The sequence below is a fragment of the Agelaius phoeniceus genome, chromosome Z (assembly GCF_051311805.1).
Source record: "Agelaius phoeniceus isolate bAgePho1 chromosome Z, bAgePho1.hap1, whole genome shotgun sequence".
Taxonomy (NCBI): domain Eukaryota; kingdom Metazoa; phylum Chordata; class Aves; order Passeriformes; family Icteridae; genus Agelaius; species Agelaius phoeniceus.
The window spans coordinates 74,768,339-74,788,995 of record NC_135303.1 but is presented as its reverse complement, the minus strand read 5'-3'; the positions used below and the strand labels follow the sequence as shown (position 1 = coordinate 74,788,995).

At 41.7% G+C, this 20,657-nt stretch overlaps 1 protein-coding gene across 1 annotated transcript in view; it reads right to left on the bottom strand.

The window, feature by feature from the left end:
* The window catches only part of ELOVL7 (ELOVL fatty acid elongase 7), a 31,872-nt gene extending 27,973 nt beyond the window's left edge, over nucleotides 1-3,899 (bottom strand). The window contains exon 1 of the mRNA XM_054651896.2: nucleotides 3,706-3,899. The gene's annotated coding sequence lies outside the window, so the exon portion shown is untranslated. The remainder of the gene's footprint in view (nucleotides 1-3,705) is intronic.
* Between the last annotated feature and the right edge of the window lie 16,758 nt (nucleotides 3,900-20,657).

Below are 20,657 nucleotides of genomic sequence, written 5' to 3'. Positions count from 1 at the left end.
CAAAAAACATGCAGAAGAAAAAAAGACATCTTGACAGACACATTGAAAGCATTTTACTTTGTGAATTCATTAAAAATAGAAAAAAATTACCAAAAAACAAAATGAAAACCAACTAACTATTCAATATTTGCATGTCAATGGTCAGTATTAAACAGTGAAACCAAAGACAAGTAACGATAAGAAACACCTGAGTTATTCTAGTGTCTCTCATCAGTGTAAACTCATATACTTAACTTTTTATGTTTTGAATTTCAACTAAATGTCATATACATAGAAAAAAATCTTAATTGCTACATCACTGGCAACTTTGCCAAACTTTTGGAAAATTGGAAATGTGACAACAGGCACTTAAATTTCTGCATTTCCCTCTAGCTTTAGAGGTACCCTTTAAACTGAGCTGTTTAAAAAAAAGTACAATCGGTTTACAAAATTAACTACTACATTTGCTAATTCTTTTGTTCTAATAATCTCATCTTTTTGAGGAGTAAAAGGTTTTGTTTCCACCCTTTAGGCTGCATTTGCCCTTTACATGCAGCAGTGAGCCTCAGTAGTGGGTGAGGTCCCAGGGCAAGCACATGGGACTTGCTCCCTAGCACTGTGGAACAATGCAGAGTAACCACTCAGCTTTCAGAGCAGCTTTCAAGCAAAGACCAACTTTCCTTTAAGTACTCAGGCCTACCAAAACTGCTATTTGAAATTAACAATCCATATACTGCAGTAGACAAAAACACACCTAAGTCTGACATTTCTTGAATTTAATACATACTTGGGAAACAAGAAACTGATAAAAACACTGCCTGTGTGTCGCATGCTGTGACTTCATGAAAGAAAACAAGAATAGTGAAGAGCTGCAGTAAGGGAGAGAGGAATAGTGAGGGGAACAAGTATTTCTTCCTTTCCAGCTGCCCAGGCTTTGGGAAGCAGCTTAAAGTTTCAGACATCCATTAGCCTGAAGAGAATATCAGTGTTGGGCTATGACATTATTTGTATAAAATATGCCGTGCCACTGAAGATGTCAACACCCTATCTATTCATATTTGCCTATATACTATAGCTCTACTATCCCTATTTTACAAGTTGTCCTTGAGCCACTCCAGGCAGAACAACACAGTTGGTCTAAACCCATAACTGATATCTACACCATCTTATTTCAGCACACCAGCCTTCACCAGGAAAATTATGGGGCAGCAGCCTCTGACAGCCATGCTGAGGCAGTCGTCAGGCAGGGAGAGATGCCACATGAAGTCTGCCAAGCTAGATCCACAGTACAACAAACACAATTTCACAAGCAGCTAATGAAGATCCATAAAGGGATCTTGGCTCCCTTCCATCTCCTGTCCTTGAACATGGCACAGAGGTGACATTCTCCCACTTCCCTCACCCCACACATGCCCATCCCATGCACTGCTTGTGCCTCTGCCTCACTCTGCAGCTGCCCACACCTCCAGAAATTTGTGTGTTAGGCAACCAGATACGGGCAGAGCAGAGGAAGCAGACACACTGTGCAGAAGCAGTTTCAAGAGGAAGAGCAGAAGTCCACAGTGGAAGGGCGGGGAGGGGGGGGGGGAAGTTTGCCAATTTATTGCAGCAGAGAGAAACAAAGTCAGGAAAGGCAAAGAGAGGACGGGGTGCACACTTGGCAAATGCCATCAAGTCATGTCAAGATACAAAAATGCCCCTGACTAGTTCTTTTACTGATATGCCACTAGTTGATAGGCATTTCATGGTATTTCCTGGGTTTCATAATGAGTTAAATCCTATTTGGCTCGTATTACTTGACTAATGCTGTGGCATCTTTCCCAACACATTCCATGAATATTGCTTCCTGTACCAGAACCTGTCTTGCTCTACCAATAAGTTCTAAGTAGAAAGATCACATTATATTGAAATACCATAAAGTTGCATTATTCTGTATTATCAACAGAGGTGTTGCCTAGCAAGAATTTCAAAGAATCATAGAATGGCCTGGGTTGAAAAGATCACCTAGTTCCAAATTCCTGCCATGGCCAGGGACACCTTTCACTAGACCATGTTGTTCAGAGCTTCATCCAGCCTGGGCCTTTCAGGGATGGGGCATCCACAGCTTCTCTTCCAGTGCCTCACTGGGCAAACTCTTCCAGCACCTTACTTTAAGCCTATTTTCTCTAGGTTTTCAAATTCTAGGTCTTTGTACATTTTCTTCAGGTAAACCTGTGAGTACAAGTGCTCCCACTCTTCAGGGAAGTGTTTTCAGGGTACATCCACACTGCCTAATGCCATGTCAATACACCATGATTCCACCTCTACCTGAGGCAGCTCCAAGGCAGCCTGAGTGCATTCCAGGCAGCACCCCAAGTGTTGAGCAGCAGAATAAATCAGGCAGCATGTTCCCAGGCTGCTCCCAGCAACCAGAAATACTTGTTGAAACTTCTCCCACATGGTAGTAGTGCTCACTACAGACCTACACATGGGTCTGGGAAGAACTGAATTACAATGAAGTAAGAGAGTATCCATACATGCCTGTAAGTTTTCTTGTTTGTCTGAACAACTTTAATTGACATACCTTGATTTCCTATGCAAGCAAAAAAAAAAAAAAAAAAAAATCAGTAAGAGCTGGTTTGCTGCCTCACTATGACTTTTCAAGCATCACACTATTCTGTCTTGGTGAAGCGACACCCAAGACCCAACCAAAGTTTCAATTCAAAACGTATTTACAAATTAAGTATCCACAAACTTACAATTCTATAACAATATACATAACAGCTACAGTTGCAAAGGACAAGTAAGTCTAAGAGGCAGCTCCAATGTAGCCTCATCAACTCCCCCTAGCTGGCACTGACCTGCCTCCTTGGCTCCTGGCCCCACTGCCTATGCGGCCAGTCCTTAAGGACAGACCTGCCCCACATGGCAGCAAAGATGACCTGTCTCCAAAGACGAGGAAGGCAGCAAGCCAGTCAGCCACCCTTCCAGCCTGCCAGACAACCCCTGGCTAGACATCACCCCTCCAGCCCTACATTTTAATATCACCATCTTAAGCACATGGGCCACACCTCTCCCCTGACTGTCTCCAGCCTTCACCCTTGAAGAGAAAAACCTCCGTTTCTTGCTGCCTGAGATCACCCTATGGGATCAAAAGGTGTGGGAAGAAAAAAGCATTTTTCAACAATAAGGTCCCTGATGCAGTGGGGCCATGCACATGCCACGATGTAACTTGTTCTTCATGACAGGAAGAAGAGCTCTGTTTATGGGAGGCATAGCCACAGGTCCTTGAGAGACAGGCACCGGGAGGTGTGGGGCATAGCCAGAGGGTTTAGAGGAACAAGTCCTGCTTAGTGCCAGACCGGGTGAAAGGGTTTAGAAGCACAGACGCGGTGCGGTATAGGGCACAGTGAGAAAGCTTGGAGGCAAGGCACCGCAGGGTGAAGTACACTCAGTGGGGTTGGAGGAGGAAGCACCACAGGGCACTGCCTGAGAGTCTGGCAGTATGGCACAGGAGGGTGCGGACAGGGAGAGGGACCAGGGATGCAGGTGCACCCAGAGGACGAAGTTGCGGAGCAAAAAATGCTCAGCGCGGAACAGCCAGGGGTTGCGGAAGAGAGAAGAGGTACGCGGGAGCAACCAGGGAGTTTGTAAGGAAGGTAGGCAGGAGGCAGCCCCACACCCGTCCCGTCCCGTCCCGTCCCGTCCCGTCCCGCCCAGCCCTGCACGCCCCAGCGCGGGACAGACCCTGCGGAAGAACGCCGAAGGCTCCTGCTCCCAAGATCGCCGCGCTGCCCCGCGCTCCGGTTTCCCGCTCCCGCCGGACGCACTCACGCGGCAGCAGCGCGCCCCACCTGTCCCCGCTCCGCCGGGCGGCAACTGCGCGGCGGCACCGCGCGGCCCGCGGGAGGGCGCGGAGGGGGCGGGCCCCACCGCCCGCCCCGCCCCGGCACCGCCCCCGGGCCGCCCCCGGGCCGCCCCTGCACTGCCCCGCCCCGCTCCGCCCCTCACCGACCGGCGCTCAGGGCTGAGGGTTGGGAACCTGCGTGAGCGAGACCAGAGAAGGCCGCAAGTGCGATCCGAGAGTTGGAGCGCTTCCCCTGTGAGCAAAAGCAGAGGGAATTGGGACTGTTCAGCCTGAAGAGAAGTCTTCAGGGAGATCTTATAGTCCCTTTTACAGCCTCAGCAGGGCTATAGGAAAGATGGGGAGGGACTTTTAACAAGGGCATGTAGTGATATGACAAGGGGGAATGGCTTTAAACTGAAAGAGGGTAACTTTAGATTGGATATTAGGAATAAGTTCGCCATTGTGAGGGTGTTTAGGCACTGGGACACCTTGCCTAGAGAAGCTGTGGATGTCCCATTTCTGGCAGTGTTCAACGCCAGCCTGGAGAGGGCTTCTGAACAACCTTGTCTAGGGAATGCTGTCCTGCCCCACAGCAAGGTGGCTGGAAATAGGTGCTCTTCAAGGACCCTTCCAAGCTAAACTGTTTGGTGGTCGGTGACAACTGGTTTTTTAACTGTTGTGGTACCCACTGGTGTGGTGTTAAGGGGTTCTCCAAATGCCCTTAGATCTCAATCTCACTAGCATGGAGGAGTGAAAACTGCAATGTGGCTTCTTGGTGTTGGCTTTGGGATCCATGGCAGCTAAGTGTCACCCAAGGCAACACCAGGAAAGTGTAAAAATTCCTTTTTAAAAACAAAACACAAGCAGCCAGCTTTGGCTCGCTGCTTTTGGGAACACTCCCACCCCAAAAAATGCAGTACTCCTCTCTTAGAGAGTGTTCAGCGTGACAGTAACTGTCCCCAGTGACTCCCATCTAGACAAGTATGGGGCACAAACAAAGGTAACCGGGAATTTCTAGTGTGTAAACAGGTGCTCCATTTTAGTTGGTCTATCATTTTAGTCCACAAAAGGCTAGAAATTATAGCTTTTTGAGATGGTTGGCATGGAGATGATTGCTTGAGTCAAAGAACTGCAAAAACAATGAGTAGGGAGAGGATATGAAGGCAACTTGAAGAAAAGAGGCAAACTCATTTGAGATGTACAGAAATGCAGAAGATGAAGGGTCTGTGAGCTAATGCTGTGAAATGAATGCATGGTCAATGTCAATGCAAAGATGCATAAAGAGTTTCTGAGTTGGAGATCAACAAGAAGCTCAAAGCTCAAACCTGAAGTTTGTGTTAACAAGAGGCAGAACCAGCACAGAAAGCTTGTTAAAAGTGTGGAAACATTATGAGAAGCTGACAAATAGATGGCAGGATGTGGAAAACAGTTTGTTACAGAGATCCTGCAGAAGTTCCATAACACTGAGTGATTGATTAGGGTGGGGAGTAGGAAGACAATCTTGTCCTTTCGGATTTGCTTCATGCTTCTATTGGAATTGTTAGGATTATGACAGATTATGAAATCCCTGGGCTTTTGAAAGAGCGTCTTAATAAGATCATTGGGTTTGGCCAAAAGGGATATGTCAAAATATGATAAACCATTGAGCAATACTGTATGTCTCACCTAGGAGGGGAACAATCACATAACAAAATTAAATCATCCCCTTTTCCCTTCAGCATTCAGCAGTTAGAACCATTTTTTATTTCTTGGTTCAAACCCATTTTTTTTGTCTAAAATATTGGGCAAGAAAAACAAAAAACAAACTTTAGGAACCACCACATCCCTCCTCAGACAGAGTTCTTGGAAGCCTCAAGGGTAAGTCTTGACTTTGTCCAGAGGGATGTGGCTTAGCCAGCAACTAATACTCCTCCTGTGTTGCAAAATCTGTTTTGCCATGCCTGATAGGGCTGCCTTGGCTAAGAAAAAATGTGACACTGGGGTGCATAGTGATAAAAAGTAGGTTACCCGTAGGCTTCAAAAATACACAGCTGTTGTCATTCATGCAAAAAAGAAAAGCAAGCCAAAAAGTAACAACCAGATGCAAACTAACAGCTCTAACATATTTGATGCCAACACTGTTAGCATCAACAACTTTTCTTTCTTTGGGGCCCATAAAGACAGTAAGAATCCTTGCTTTCCATGCACTTCAGGAGCAAAGGTAATTTGAACCATCAAGCAAGTTTGTGAGTGTTGGGAGAGGACAGAAATAATGGTTGACCTGTTCAGGGCAGGTAAATCATTAACATGCATCAGGAAAAAGGCAGCATGAAGGAGACAGCTGTGCCCTACACACACAAAGAAAGCTGAGAGATAGAGACATTTACATTGTAAAAGAGGAGCTAGTCGCAGACAGGTTTTCTCAGTTCTTAGCATGTGAGAGCTGCACATGATATTTACTGTAAATTTAAGTAATCTGTTAAGTTCACTACATGCCCCATCCAAGAATAGGACAGGAGATAAACATAGATTCTGGAGACAGCCCAATAGACTTTACAAGATGCTAAAGACACAACTACTAGTGTATGATGAATGAAGAACTGTGCTTGCCATGAATAGTGATAGCCAGTGCTTTACCTTATTTTTTTTATCTTACTAGAATCCAAGTAGCTTATATGCTTTAAGAGTCTTTTAGAGACAAGTGCTTGCTAGGGGTGTATTTGAAGCCTTGAACAGCTGATCAGCAGGAGAACCACAGGAACCACTCCCTACTCCAGCAACAGTGTTAGCTGCTTTTACTGACACAGTCCAAGGTAGTCATCCCAAGAACACCAACAGATATCTGCACACCAATCTTGAAGAGAGATGACAGGGTAACCCAGATTTTGTTTGCAAGCTTTGCTTTTCTGGAGAGCACCTGGTTTGCCTGTGCACTTGTACTGGTGCTCTGAGTCACAACTGCCAAACCTGTCCGAGGCAGGTTCTGTTTCATGTGGCCAGTCTCCCACAGCCATCACAGCACTGTGTTGAGCAGCTGGATTGGCAAAAAAGGGCCCTCTGTGCCTCTTCTCATTTTCCAGTTGGAGTTATTTTTAGACTTTTCTTACTGCTTGTTGCAGAAAATATTGCTTCTTCTCTTAATCCTCTGAGCCAGAATAGTGCCTTTCATTTAGCTGAGGCTTTCTGATAATTTTTCTGCCCAGGTCTCCTCTAGAGCACCATGAAGGGCCCCTTGTGTAATGCTGGTAGTGACTTTCCAGGAGCAGTTTCCACACCACAAAGGAATTCTTCCTCAGACATGTATCATCAACTTTTCTGTGGGACACGGTGAGAAGATGACTCAGTCCTGCTCATATCTCTCTGGATGAGCTGAGTTTTGCAGGGAGGTTTCCCCCTCCGTCTGGGGACACAGTCATTGCAGGTGACTGTACAGAAGTGAGTAGTCATTGCGGGGTTTGCATGGCTTCTTGGCACCACAAACACACCGCAGCGTACTCCACTACTGTTGCGTCTGCCTGTTTCAATAGCTACGTATTGACCTGCATGTTGGGTTCCAGTTTAGACATTTGAACAATAGTGAATTTGATGAACTCTTGCAAATATGACAAAGCTATTCAGATAGAGAATTTTCCATGTAAACCCACCTATCTCAAGTAACAATATTAAAACCATTATGTCCATAGAAAGCTGTTTTGCCTCTGAGATTGATGCTAGGCAGGAGTGAAGGAAGAAGGTGCCACAAAAGTAGGGTGAATAATGACTGCTGCAAAAGTATAAGAAATAATCCTAATTGTATGATAAATGTCATTAAAGGGGATGTTTAATAGAAGCAGTGTCATGGTGTTATACATCTATAATATACATATGTAATATATATATTCTACTACACGTGTATATTTTAAACTTTCTTCGTGAACACAACACATGTAGAATATACCGTATATACAAATAAACTTAGAATGCATGCAAACACATATTATATAATGCACTTTATTATATACACACTGGGCTTCTTAAATGAATACTGGTAGTGACTCACCTCCTCAGAGTGCATTGCTTGAATGCAGGCTGATTGCAACTCAATCTATACCAGGAAGGAAAATTAAATCACCCACAAAAAGTGCATTGCAGTCAGCCAAAGAAGCTTGACTGAACATAATGAGAAAACCAAGGTACACCTGGCCAGCCTGTTCCCAAAAATCATAACCTTCCATCAGCAGATTTTTCATTTTAGTCTGCCCCATGTCTGAAAACTGTGTCTGGAAAAAAGAGCCAGACAGTGGCTGTTCTGGAGCCTACATCTTTCAGCTTTGCACAGCTGAGAATTCTAATTCAGATGCTATCTACCAACTGTTTTAAATCTTTCGTAAGTCAAATTTTACCTGTATGCATTACTAACACTGATGGGAGTAAAAGTTTTATCCTGTAGGAACTCACACAGACAAAGCTAAAGGAAGTGTCAATCTTTGTAGGATGCTGGAGGGCTATGGGACCTGTTTGCTGTTCCTGTGCAAGAACAGCATGCTGTAATTAATCACAGCCTTACCCTTGAACTGGGTGCATAAACATGTCTAGAAATACAAGCCCCTTTTAGAGACTAGGAACTCCATGACTACAAAAGGATTCTAACATGTATCATTAAGAAAAAAAAAAAACACACCAAAACCAAAGGTCAAAAAAGAAGTGAATGTTAACTTTGCAGAACACCTGCACAGTGCTGGTTAGGCTATTGTTAGCCAAGCTGACAGGTGCATGCTGTGGTGCAATCCACCAGAAGGGCTTAGAGCAGTAGGAAGATCAATAACAATAAGCTACTAGTACATGTTACACCATTTCTGAATCAGAACAATCAACAAGGATTTTACCTGATTAAAAGTTTGTTTTGGGCTTTTATAAACAAGTAAGTTAATGAGGCAAACAAAGATAAACCAATATAGCCTGTGGAAACTCTTTGGTGCTAATGAAGATGTAGCTGTCTGTGACACCTCCACATGCCATGTGCTGCACAACATCTGCAAGGGTAAGAAAAATAAGACCTTCGGTGTAGGCTTGAGTACCTGCTGGTTTGCACTTTGAACCTGAAAGAGACAGACTCTTTATCCTAGCAGCATGTGGTGACACAGATGTATAAACAGCTCTCTTTCATATAATATTCCTATTTCTTCATTAGGGAATCATCGCACTCTAGGAGTTCATGGGCTGCCATGTTCCTTGAACTGGAGGGACAGGGATGCTGACAAAGAGCTCTCTCTCTGCTATGTTCAGTGTCCATGCAAAAGCTTCTACTAATTTTGCCAGATTGCAGACATTTTGTTGTGAGAATACATTACAAAGATGGTACACCTGGGTGAAGGAATGAGAACTAACCATCAAATCAAAACCCTTGAGTTATTTTGCTTGTTTCACACTCAGACCAACAAGGCTCAGGACATAACTTGTAAGGCAACTGAGTGTCACATTGAGAAAGAGAAATCTAAAAAACTTTGGAGGAAGCCATTGAAAGCTCACCTCTCCCTGTTCAAAAGCCAACCATCTACTTTTTTCTCCTGTCCCTTCTCATATTTCTTATGCCAGTGTCCACAAGGACTCCCATAAAAGCCACTAAATTGCATAACCTTCCTAACAGTGAAGCAGTTTTTCTTCCCTTTCTCTGCCAGTCTCTGAGATATGAAGAAAAATGAAAGATTAGAAAAGGGAGCTTTATGATTAATTAGAACAAATCCATGGTCCATTCTGCCTTGACAGATACAACATTACTCAAGGAATGCAAAACTACAGTAAAATCATACCAAGAAGTTACTTTCTAAAATTGATTCTTGATCACATTACATGCACCTAACAATACATCGTGGAAACCTAATCCTTTAATGGATTTTCATTTGTTTATTTTTATAAAAGCATTCTGCAGATGGGATTGGGAAGAAAAGCAGGAAAATAAAAGTAAATAAATGGATAATCAAGGGAAAGAGGTATTCAACACATTTCTGGGAATATGGTACACTTATGCCTGGTAGGACTTCCCATGTGATTTTAGACAAATCAGGTTGTTTTTGTTCCCATTCTCCCCATGACAATTTTGTCGCCTATGCTTGGTAAACAGGCCAGAGATTAAGAAGTTACTTTGAAACTGAAGATATAGCTACTAATACTCAAGGAAAGGAAAAACCATGGGAAAATAGTTGTGAGACAGACATGCTGTTCAAGACACTCAGAAAAAGAGCCATAGGAAAGATATTTTTCAAATGGATTAAAATAAGCACTGCCTCTTTCTAAATTATTGTTCCAATAAATTTAGAAGTGACTAGTTTATCAAGTGTAAGAACATGCTAATTTAGTTTAATTTTTGGAGAAAATGCTAAGAAGAATAGACTGGGAATTTCAACAAATTTTTAATTGTGTAACATATAGTTTGTACTGTCTTGTCATAGCTGGGTTCCACACACAAACAGGTTGGTATTGAAACTGAGCATCTTCATTGGCAACATGCCTGTCAGACGATTCCTGAAAAAGAAGTTGCATAAGCTAATTACTCATCAATCAAATGGAAATCTTTGTTATTTTTCATAGTTAATGACACTTCTGTGGAGTCCCATATGTGTATGACTACCACAGATCAGGCATTTTAAATTAGGCTTTTGAAATTAGGCAGAAAGAATAAACAACAAAGTAAAACCAACAAACAAGCCCCAACAAAACAAAACAAACAAACAAAAAAATTCTCCACTCATGTATTTGTTTTTCTAGAAGTGTTGCAAAAGGCATAATGGATATCTTTTCTTATGATGCAGAAATGTGGACACCCAATGGCCTTCCTTCATGAAAGTATGCACTGTGCAAGCCTGCAGTTACATCCACAACTTATTAAGAGTCACCAACACTCAAAAAGTCACAAAAACTCACCATCTTCCAGTGCATGTTCAGATGGCAGGTGTGCTGCAACGTAGCAGTGGCAGTCATGAAGAAAATGCTGGAGGAGTCATAGATCTGTTTTAATCTGGAGAGTGAGAGAGGACTTTCCCTCAGTGGGAAAGGCATTCATGTTTCTCTTTGGACTGAGGAAGACACTGATCAGAACAGTTAGATAAACTGCCTGGTAAGATCTTATAAGGACTTACCTGAAGCATCTTAGAGAGATTTTTTTGCTAGGACAAGTTACAGTCTTCAATCCCTTCAAGTAATAAGCTGAAGCAAATATAGAAAATGAGTAGAACAAAACTCTGGATGGAGGAGATGACAAAGATTTCACTTCACACTGTTGTTACCCAAAGAAAAGCTCTTTCATGCTCTGTTCTGCCCATGATCTTCTCCTTCCTCTTTGGCAACAAGGTCATGCCATGGAAATAGGCATCAAGAATGTCCTTTCTTGCATCTTCTCTCTTTAGAGCCTTTTGAACATTCTCCAAAGGGTAGCAGAGAGTTTTAAGACCTCAACAAAACAAAGGGAAAATAAAACCACATGCTCAAATAGCTAAGATGTACTCAACATTCACTTACATAAAACTACCTCTAGCCTTCTCTAAACAAAATATACTGATCCTGTCTACACACTCCTGACTAGCTAACGCAGCCATGCATACACCTCACTATCTTTTCCTCCATGGAGTAGAAGGCAGTGTTACCGAAACTTTTATTCCTGCATTTCTTGTTGCATCCCTCTTTTCTTTAACCTTTACAATCAAATCTGATATTTTCACAGGAAAAAACTGATCCAGCACAATGCAGCCAGCATATCCACATCTGCCTTCCTATTGTGATTAATGTTCTCCTTCTAAAGGACATACATTTACCTATGCATGTCATGAGAGTTCACATAAACATATCTGAACTCCTTTTACATTTCCCAGCTCAAGTGTCTGTAACCAAGCAACAATAAACCCAGAGCAAAGAACTAAAGCTTTCCTCAAGGACTTACAAGAGAGTAAACTCTCTTCAGTCAGACTAGCCTGACAAAGCTGAGCTGTACTTAATAAGCACTATGTCAGGAGGAGAGGTGACTGGAGAGGAGCAGGTCCCATGAGGTTATCAAGAGTTGCCCAAGCTGTTATTTGCCTGTGCATCAATCCACTTTGGGGATTTTACTGGCCTAACTTTATTATCGGCTCAAGCAAAAAACCCTGCATACACCTTTGCAGGCCAACACAGATTCATTTACATTGCCATTATTATCCTTGATCTTCCAGACAGCTACAAGAATATCTTTTAAGCAGACACTACTAGCAGATAGAGATGTGACATGCTTGCAGAGATGGCCTAAGTAGTCTGTTTTTTTTACCAAGTACTTGAAGTTCCTTTATTCCATTCTACTTGCCATAAATGACACTTGGAACATTTCAGAACAATGAATTTTGCAATTATAAAAATGCTACTTAATCTGTTTAAATGAGGGAAGCAGAGTTATCAAACAGTGAGGCTCTAGGCTTAAATATATCAATAGATACCTGCCTAGAAAAAGACATTCTGCCTTGGAGAATCTGGAGCCTAAATCCAGTATTGGAAAAAGAAAACCCACCAAAAACCTAGTGAAACATACAGTCTCGGAAACCAAATGGTTTCTCCCAAAAAAAAAAAAGACCACTATCTCTCTATTCTAGCTGAGCAATTCTACTTGTCAGCAAGAGACTTAAAATGCATCAGGGCATATATCTCAGGCCTGTATTGATGCTGAGAACCTTTTCCCAGGCAGACTTCTGGCATTTTTCACAGCTGCATCTGGGAACATGTTAAGCACCTGCACAAGGCACAATTATGTCTTACAGTGTGCTTCATAGTAGTGCTGTATTTATTTCTCACCTCCTACTCCTTCTTTACTATGGTTAAATAGATATAAAGTAAAATGTGAAAGTGGGAATATGGCTTCATATCAAATGGCAGAGAATTACTTCACTTTTAGGTGAGGGTGGGAGCTGAGAAAAAAAATCATAGAGTGGTTTGGGTTTGGAGAGACCATAAAGCTCATCTAGCTCCAATGCCCCTGTCATGTGCAGGACAGCTCCCACTAGACCAGGTTTCTCAGAGCTCCATCCAACATGATCTTGACACTACCAGGGATGGGGCATCCAGAACTTCTCTGGGCAACCTGTTCCAGTACCTCAGCAGCCTCACAACAAAGAATTTCTTCTGGTGAAATCCTTTTAAGGGTGCTTGTTTTCATACCTCCACCCACTTTGACATGCCTTTACACCCACTCTAGAGTAGCCACAGGCAAAGCAATGGGCTGTAAGAACATTCAAACAGAGATTGGATGAGCATAATGCAACTTTTTGCAATTGAATCTTATTTTAAAATCTCTATATTTCCAAAAAAGCTGCAGTTCCTTGATTGTTACCTCTGCATCATTCTATGGACTGTTATGGAATAACACATAGTCTGATGTTTTCCATATGGAGACATTTTGGGGGCTAAATCTTCAGGGCAGTTTGCAAGTCCTGCATTCATAGACCAGTTCTGCACCTGAGGTACTGTTTTCTCTGTGCATGTGACACCTACAAACTCAAAACCAATGATTTCTAGACAAAGCATAGGAAAAATTCAGTGCTTCTAGAAGTTAAAAATTTCTCTTAAACTAAAGCAGAAAACTAATACATGACACTACTTGTAATTTCTGTGATTCTAATATTTTGAAGCCTTCTCTTTAATTGTTTCCCTTCCTGACAACTATTGTTTCATAGAGAGAGTTACTGCAATTGAGGTATTCTATTTATTATATTTGTTGTGCTCACCTTTTCTATTGAGAGATGCAGTAAGAGAACAAAATGGAAATTCAAAACTTAGGTCAAGATTATCAGAGACATTTCATGTTCTTGAAAGCAGCAGAAATGCTTCTTGGTAGATATAATGTAATTGTAACCAAAATAAAAGGACTGCTACTTACTGTTACTTTCTAGTCACTCTTTTCATTCTTAAGGCAGCTTGTCTCTCTGTCAGACACTGAAGATGAGGAGAAGAAGTTACACCCGAGCACTTCTGCTTTTTTTTTTTTTTGGTGGCAATACTTTGATATATTAAGCCATACAGGAATTAATGGCCTTTGTCAGGACATGCTCCCTAATCCTCTGGTCTAAGATTCTGCAAATTGCAGAGAATACTGAAGGAAGTTACCCTACATAAATATAGAAGTTAATGTTACAACAACCACAACAATGACAACAAAAATTAAAAATACATAAATGAGAAAAAAACAACATTCCCTTTCTCCCACTCTCTTTTTGATTATCAGTTTGATTACTTCTTGTTCTTGGATATCTGGTCTATGTCTCTGCTAGGGGATTCAGAAGCTTCCAGATCACAAATTAGAATACAACAAAAGTAATTACTTCTATTTTTAAGGCAAAAATCAAATAGCAACTTAAAATTTTACTGAAATTCCTAAAAAAACCCAGAAATTTAGCAGTCTAGTCTAATTCAATCTAAATTGTGAAATGGTTTCTACCATGACTTTATTATGAGATATAAATAAATATTTTAATATCACTAAAAGAGGACTATGCAAAATGCCAAGTGGAAACTTCTCAATGACATTGGAAACTGCTTTTCACCAACTTGTATACAGGAAAGGTCAAAATATCTGTTAATCCTGTAAATTCAGAAAAAGTTGTAAAGTTTTGAAAATTTGAACCACATTTGGCCCCCAAATTCAACATGTGTGGATACCTTTTGGAAAACACCTATCAACGCCAGGGCATTGACTTTTCTTTTCTGAAGTAATACCATGTGATTTAAAATAATAATTCTAAAGCTTTGCTTTTCCAGCTGTACAGTACATCATTGTATAGGGTTTGTGAATCCAGGTTCTGGTAGCGGGAGTGGCTTCTATGAGAAGCTGCAGGAAGCTTCCACAGATTCAATCCCAGCTGGCTCCAAGATGGATCCACTGCTGGCCACGGCCAAACCAAGAAGGAACAGGAAGTTGTTGCACAGATGTTAATACATGCAGAGAAGAGCAGAGTGAGAACAGGAGAGAGGAACAGCTCCAGAGACAGCAAGGTCAGTGCAGGAGGTGCTCCAGGCACCAGAGCTGAGGTTCCCCTGCAGCTGTGGTGAGACCATGGTGAGGCAGCTGTGCCCCTGCAGCCATGGAGGTCCCAGGGGATGCAGAGATCCACCTGCAGCCCCTGGAGGAGACCCAGGCCAGAGCAGGTGGATACCTGAGACAAGGCTGTGACCCTGTGGGAGGCCTGGGCTGGAGCAGGTGCTGGCAGGGACCTGCCCACCCATGGAGAGAGGAGCCCATGCTGGAGCAGGTTTCCTGGTAGGACTTGTGATCTTGTGGGGGACCCACACTGCAGCAGGCTTTTCTTGAAGGACTGCACCCTATGGAAAGGGATCCACACTGAAGCAGTTGGTGAAGAACTGTAGCCTGTGGGAAGAAGTTGTGCTGGAGAACTGTCTCCCATGGAGGACGCCCCATGGTGGAGCAGGGGAAAGCCTCTTTTCCCTGAGCAATGACAGGAACAATGTGTGATGAACTGACTATAACTCCCACTCCCTGTCTCCCTGCATTATTATGGGGAATGAGACAGAGCTGGGAAGAAGGAAGGAGTAGGGGAAGGTGTTTTTAATTTTCTCATTATACAGCTCTGATGTTTTTATTAATACATTCAATTTATATCCCAAAGTTCGCTCTGTTTTGTGTCCTGTAAGTGATCCCTTCCCCATCCCTATCTCAACTGATGAGCCTTTTATTTTCTCTCTCTTGTTCAGTTGTGGAGAGTAGTGCCAGAGCAGTTTTGCTGGGCACCTGACATCCAGCAGGGTCAACCAAATACCAGCTACTAAAAAGCCCTTTTTGTGTCCTCTACCTAGGACTGATTTGCTGTATTCATCCCTCTCCCTCTGTGCACAGGCACTCATGCAACTCTGTTCCACTCTGAAAGAGCACAAACCACTCTCGGAAAACTCAGTAGAAGACTTAATTGCAATCAAAATCATCAATTGATTGTGCCACTGAAAGACAGGTCCTAAACCCCTTAACGGTTAGGGGGTTTTGAGGCTCCCGACATTATGTGGCATGACATTAGCTTGCTTTCATGTCAATCTGGTAAGTGTGAACAAGCTATTGAAGCATTACAATAGCGGAGTTTCTCACCGTGGCAGGATGGAGTCAAACGTCAGGGAAGTGCGTGCTTTTTCACAGATGCTTTACTGGTTAATCTTTAACAGTTAAAAGGTTTTTAGATTAGAATTTCTGAGAAAACACCTTATTTTTTCAAACAGGCTACAAAGAAAGGTGGGGAGGAGAACAGTCTAAGTAATATAAAAACAGAAATAGATAAAACAGAAAAAAAGGAAAGAAGCAACTAGAGAAGATGTAGTGGAAGAGTCTCCCTACAAATTCCTTTCATTATGCTGCATTTTATTTTAAAGAATCTAACAAGACATAAGAGGGTTTTCATTCATGAAGAGCAAAGAAGCAATCCAATTTTGCAGCAGAGGTCACTTTCTTGCCACTTGAGGAGAGGTGATGCAAAAAATTTTAGTAATTTTGAACTCTATCACCCAGTTGCCAAGGACATCCCTATACCCAACTGTGCTGTCTTTAACAGCCCTGAGAGGTTCAAAACCTGTAAACACTGTGGTTCAAAAACTGCAGGCAGACAGAGATGGCAGAGTGGTAAACAGGGCTGGCTGTTCCTGATTTTGTCATCTCTGGTAATACCTTTGTCTTCTTGAATAGGTGACAGCTCTGTCTGGAATAACATTTGGTGGATTTGGAGTAATATAGAGTAACCACTTACTGGCAGATTTCTGCAGAGTCTAATCAAGGAAATCTTCTCTGGTTTGTGTAGCATGAGCTCAGATTTTATGAGGTTTGGAAGAACTCTTACTTTCCTCAAGACATTTTTGACAATAGCTTTTACCAAAGCTAGGTGTCTCTGTCAAGGCACTGTAAAGCAATGCTACTTTGATAGCCCCTTTATTTCTTGGCTAATTATCCCATAACAATTTATAATAATTTATAATACAATTTATAATATTTATAATCTCTGGGTGCAATAAAATGCTTTTCTGCTTTTCTGTTAGTGTTAGATTAAGGTTTACATCCTTTATGAAATCATTCATATGTTTAATGTACCTCTGCTAATAGTATTCAGTGGTATGACAACTGAAGGGGTTAAAGCTTTAGGATACCAGAAACGAAGATGAGTGGGTGATATGATCATGCAAAAGAAGCAAGGTCTAATGTTTGCCAGCTATGGTCAGTTGTCCATTTTCTGGGTTAACACTAGCCTGGGACACTACAATAATGGGATGCTGCTGAAAGCACAATGCAGAATCATCTTATAAAGTAAAATCTCAATTCTGCATGGAGCAGGCCTTGCAGCTCAGTACCATCAAATCTTTTGTCTTGGATATAGTGACAAAGAGACAAGGCAATGAGAACATTTTCAGAGAAATTAATTCAGTTTGAACTAGTGAAACTAGATTTAAATTTGACAAATTGGATTTGCATTTAACAAATCCTGATGTGAAAGGCAGTAATATTAATTTGGATAAAAAAAGAATGATCATCTACAAATGAGCATGAATAACAAAGCTGACAGTTGGTTTACACTGCAAAAATTATTATAAAACTGAGAAATACTTTAATATAGCAGTTGGTAGAAGTGATGATTTTTTAGAAAGATTTCTGTAATAGCTCAACTGTACTTTTATTTAACTATGTCTCTTCAGACAAACTAGACCTTGATTTATGTAATCACTTTTGTATATGACTGCAAGACTTTAAGAAGCTGCAGGTGACAGAGGAGAATAATGAACACAGATCAATTATAAAATGAAAAAAAAATTAAAATGCCAAGTTTTCAAGACAACATTTTTGACTGACTTTAATGAATAAATGCTCCACGTGTAAAAACCAATGAGCTGCTAGCTCATAGAAAAATATTGTACCAGGTCCAAGTGAGTTGACAAGCAGCCAGTGTGATTCTAGAAACTGCATGTATATGTTAATACCAAGTTATAAAAAAGCTAATGAAATCTCCCTCCCATTTTCCTTACTCTGTGGTACATTTCTACTCTAAGAGTCAAAGGTCTTTCAGATCAAAGTTCTCATGTTCTTCTGCTCAAAACGCTATTTGAATTACCAAACCTCTGTATGCACCTAAGCAGGTAACCAAATGGAAACTGAGAAGAAAGGGGAGGACACGCCTAAGGACTGCCCAGAGAGGCTGGGTAATACTCCAAAAGCAAACAGAACTACCAATTTTAAGACGAGCTTGATGAATTACAATGGATGTAAAAAGGACTGAGGACTTTGGTGTACAGAGAGGCGAGGATTATGTCCTGGCTTGGAGAGCTGTGTGGGCATGGCTGTATGCAGCAGAGAAAGGAGAGGCAAATTAATAGAAAAGATTCTTAACAGCCTGCTGGGGAGAGAGGAGACAGGAGCTAGGAACCATGAAGGACCTGTATTTAATTTACCCTTGATAAAGCAACGGAGATAGAGGGAAGATGGAGCAATGTGAAAAGCATTGCTTTTACAGCTCCCATGACCTGGTCCACATGAAGCAGGACTTTCACCTTCACGTCTGGAAGATCAGTGCAACACAGAAGTGAGCATTAGCCCTGGTGATGCACCACTGTACCATGGAGGATTGTTGAATTCGCAAGCCCTGTGCATCTTGTGGCACAAGTAGGGTTCTACCTTTTCATCTGTAAACTAGAGTGGCTCCTTTGTTCCTTGTATGTATGTGTTCATTTTGTCTGGGGTAGAGTTAATTTTCCCCACAGTATCTGCCATGGAGCTATGTTTTGGATTTGCTCTGCAGTGTTGGTAACACAGGGATGTTTTAGCTGTTGCTGAGCAGTGCTCACACTCTGTTGTGTCCCACCAGCTCCTCATTGTGTCCCACCAGCAAGGAGGCTGGGGGCACAAAAGTAGCTGGGAGGGGACACAACTAGGACAGCTGCCCACAACTGACCAAAGGGATATTCCATACCATATGGCATCATGTTCAGCATATAAAGCTGAGGGAAAGTGAAGAGTGGGGAGGGGCACTGGTCAGGTGTTAGCAATTGTTTTTATTAGCTTCAATCGTCTTTCTTGAATTTTATTTCTATCTCTTTGTGGTTTGGTTTTTTCTTTGTTTGGTTGTTCTTTTGTTGTTGTGGGTTTTTTTTTTTTGATGTATGTTGTTTTTTCTTTTTCCTTTTAATTACAATTTATAACTACAATTGTAATTATATTTTATTTCAATTATTAGACAATTCTAATCTCAACCCATGAGTTTTCTTACTTTTACCCTTCCATTACCTGCCCCCTCCCTCCTTCTGGGATTGGGGCTAGTGAGCAACCAGTGGTGTGGTGCTTAGTCACTCTCTGAGATTAAGCCATGACACTCTTATTTTTCTTGTGCCTGTCACACTTAGTGCTTGAGCTACTACCTTTTGGCTTGCATAATTTTTCCTCTTTCTGGCAGGAAAAAAACTTTGCTAGCACAGTTTTCAAGGCCACCAGATTATATAATTAACCTTCTTACTGAAATGAGATGTACCAGTAAGATCTTTTACATGTTTAGGCCACACAAAGCAAGCCTCCTTAAGTAGTGAAACCTACAGTCCAACACAGGGGAATTCTGCTAAGCAGCAGTATAATTCTTATACTACAAGGTTCAGTAATCATCACAGGTATCTACATTTAATACAGCAGCTCATTGTAGAGTGTTATTTAAATTACTTTGATATACTTCATTAGTCAACCTAAACTTCAATAGTTAACCAGAGTGGCAGAACAGGATGAAGCAGCTATTTCAAACATTCATTTAGGCCCTCAGGTATATTAGCTGTCTGCAAAACAATTAAGTGTTCTGGAAACTTACTTTATAAATAATGATGAATAGTATTCAGATGTCGAAGTTCCATGCAACTCTAAAACTAGACTGCTTTTTTTCTTGGGAAACAATTTGTGCACTAACCTGAGAACATGCAATACATTCCAAACACATGCCAAATGTGACCATTTCCCACAGATGTGTAGGAGAACCACTCAGTCTAAGGCTCCTGTTGCAGTAGTGACAGTTCAAAACCACTGAACATCCGACTGTTTGAATACTTAGCTTAACTTCAACTCTCAGAGGCCATACTGCATAATTCAGGTACAAAAACATATTCTCTGGGCCATATATTCCACCTGGAAGAACTACTGATGGGGAAAATCTATTATTTTATAAAGTCCCCAAACACTTTTTTTTAATCTTTGCTAGCATGAGAATAATCCTCAGCTGATTTCCTGTGGTGTTACAGAACAGTGTGGGAGGTGATAGCAACAGTAATTAACTGTTGAGCAACACAAGACACTCCCTTCTAACTGCCACAAAACATGAGAACTTGATATTCTTAACAAACACCTACTCTCTGGTATATCTTTTATCACAGCAAACACGGGCTCCCCAAACAGCCACGTTCATTGTGTCCTTTGACACAGTGTACCTACAGAAAATAGGAAAGAAGCCTATCAACAAAGCCCCATCCGTCGAGGTGAACCAATGCAGCGCCCCCAGGCAGGTGGATCAGCGCACGGTGGGGCTGCTCACATCTGCTGAACTCCACAGCTCTGTGTCACGCGGCTGCCTGGAGAACAGATGTGCCCTAAGCCCAACAAAAGGATTATCTTTTTTTCTCTTGTTGCTCTGTTTTCTTCACAGGAGTTGCCCCCTTTCTTAAAATGACAATGACGTGTTAAAGATCCATCACACAGACCAAGATATATTTGTGTGGATAAAATTAAAATACTGCAGGCAGGCATTAATAACTATATTTCTTTTAGAGGCCATCCTGGACTACTAACACAGAAGATTAAGAATCAGCTTTAAATTCTATATACAAATGGAACTGGCTGTCTACCCAATTTAAGTTAATTCTTGTCACTGATATC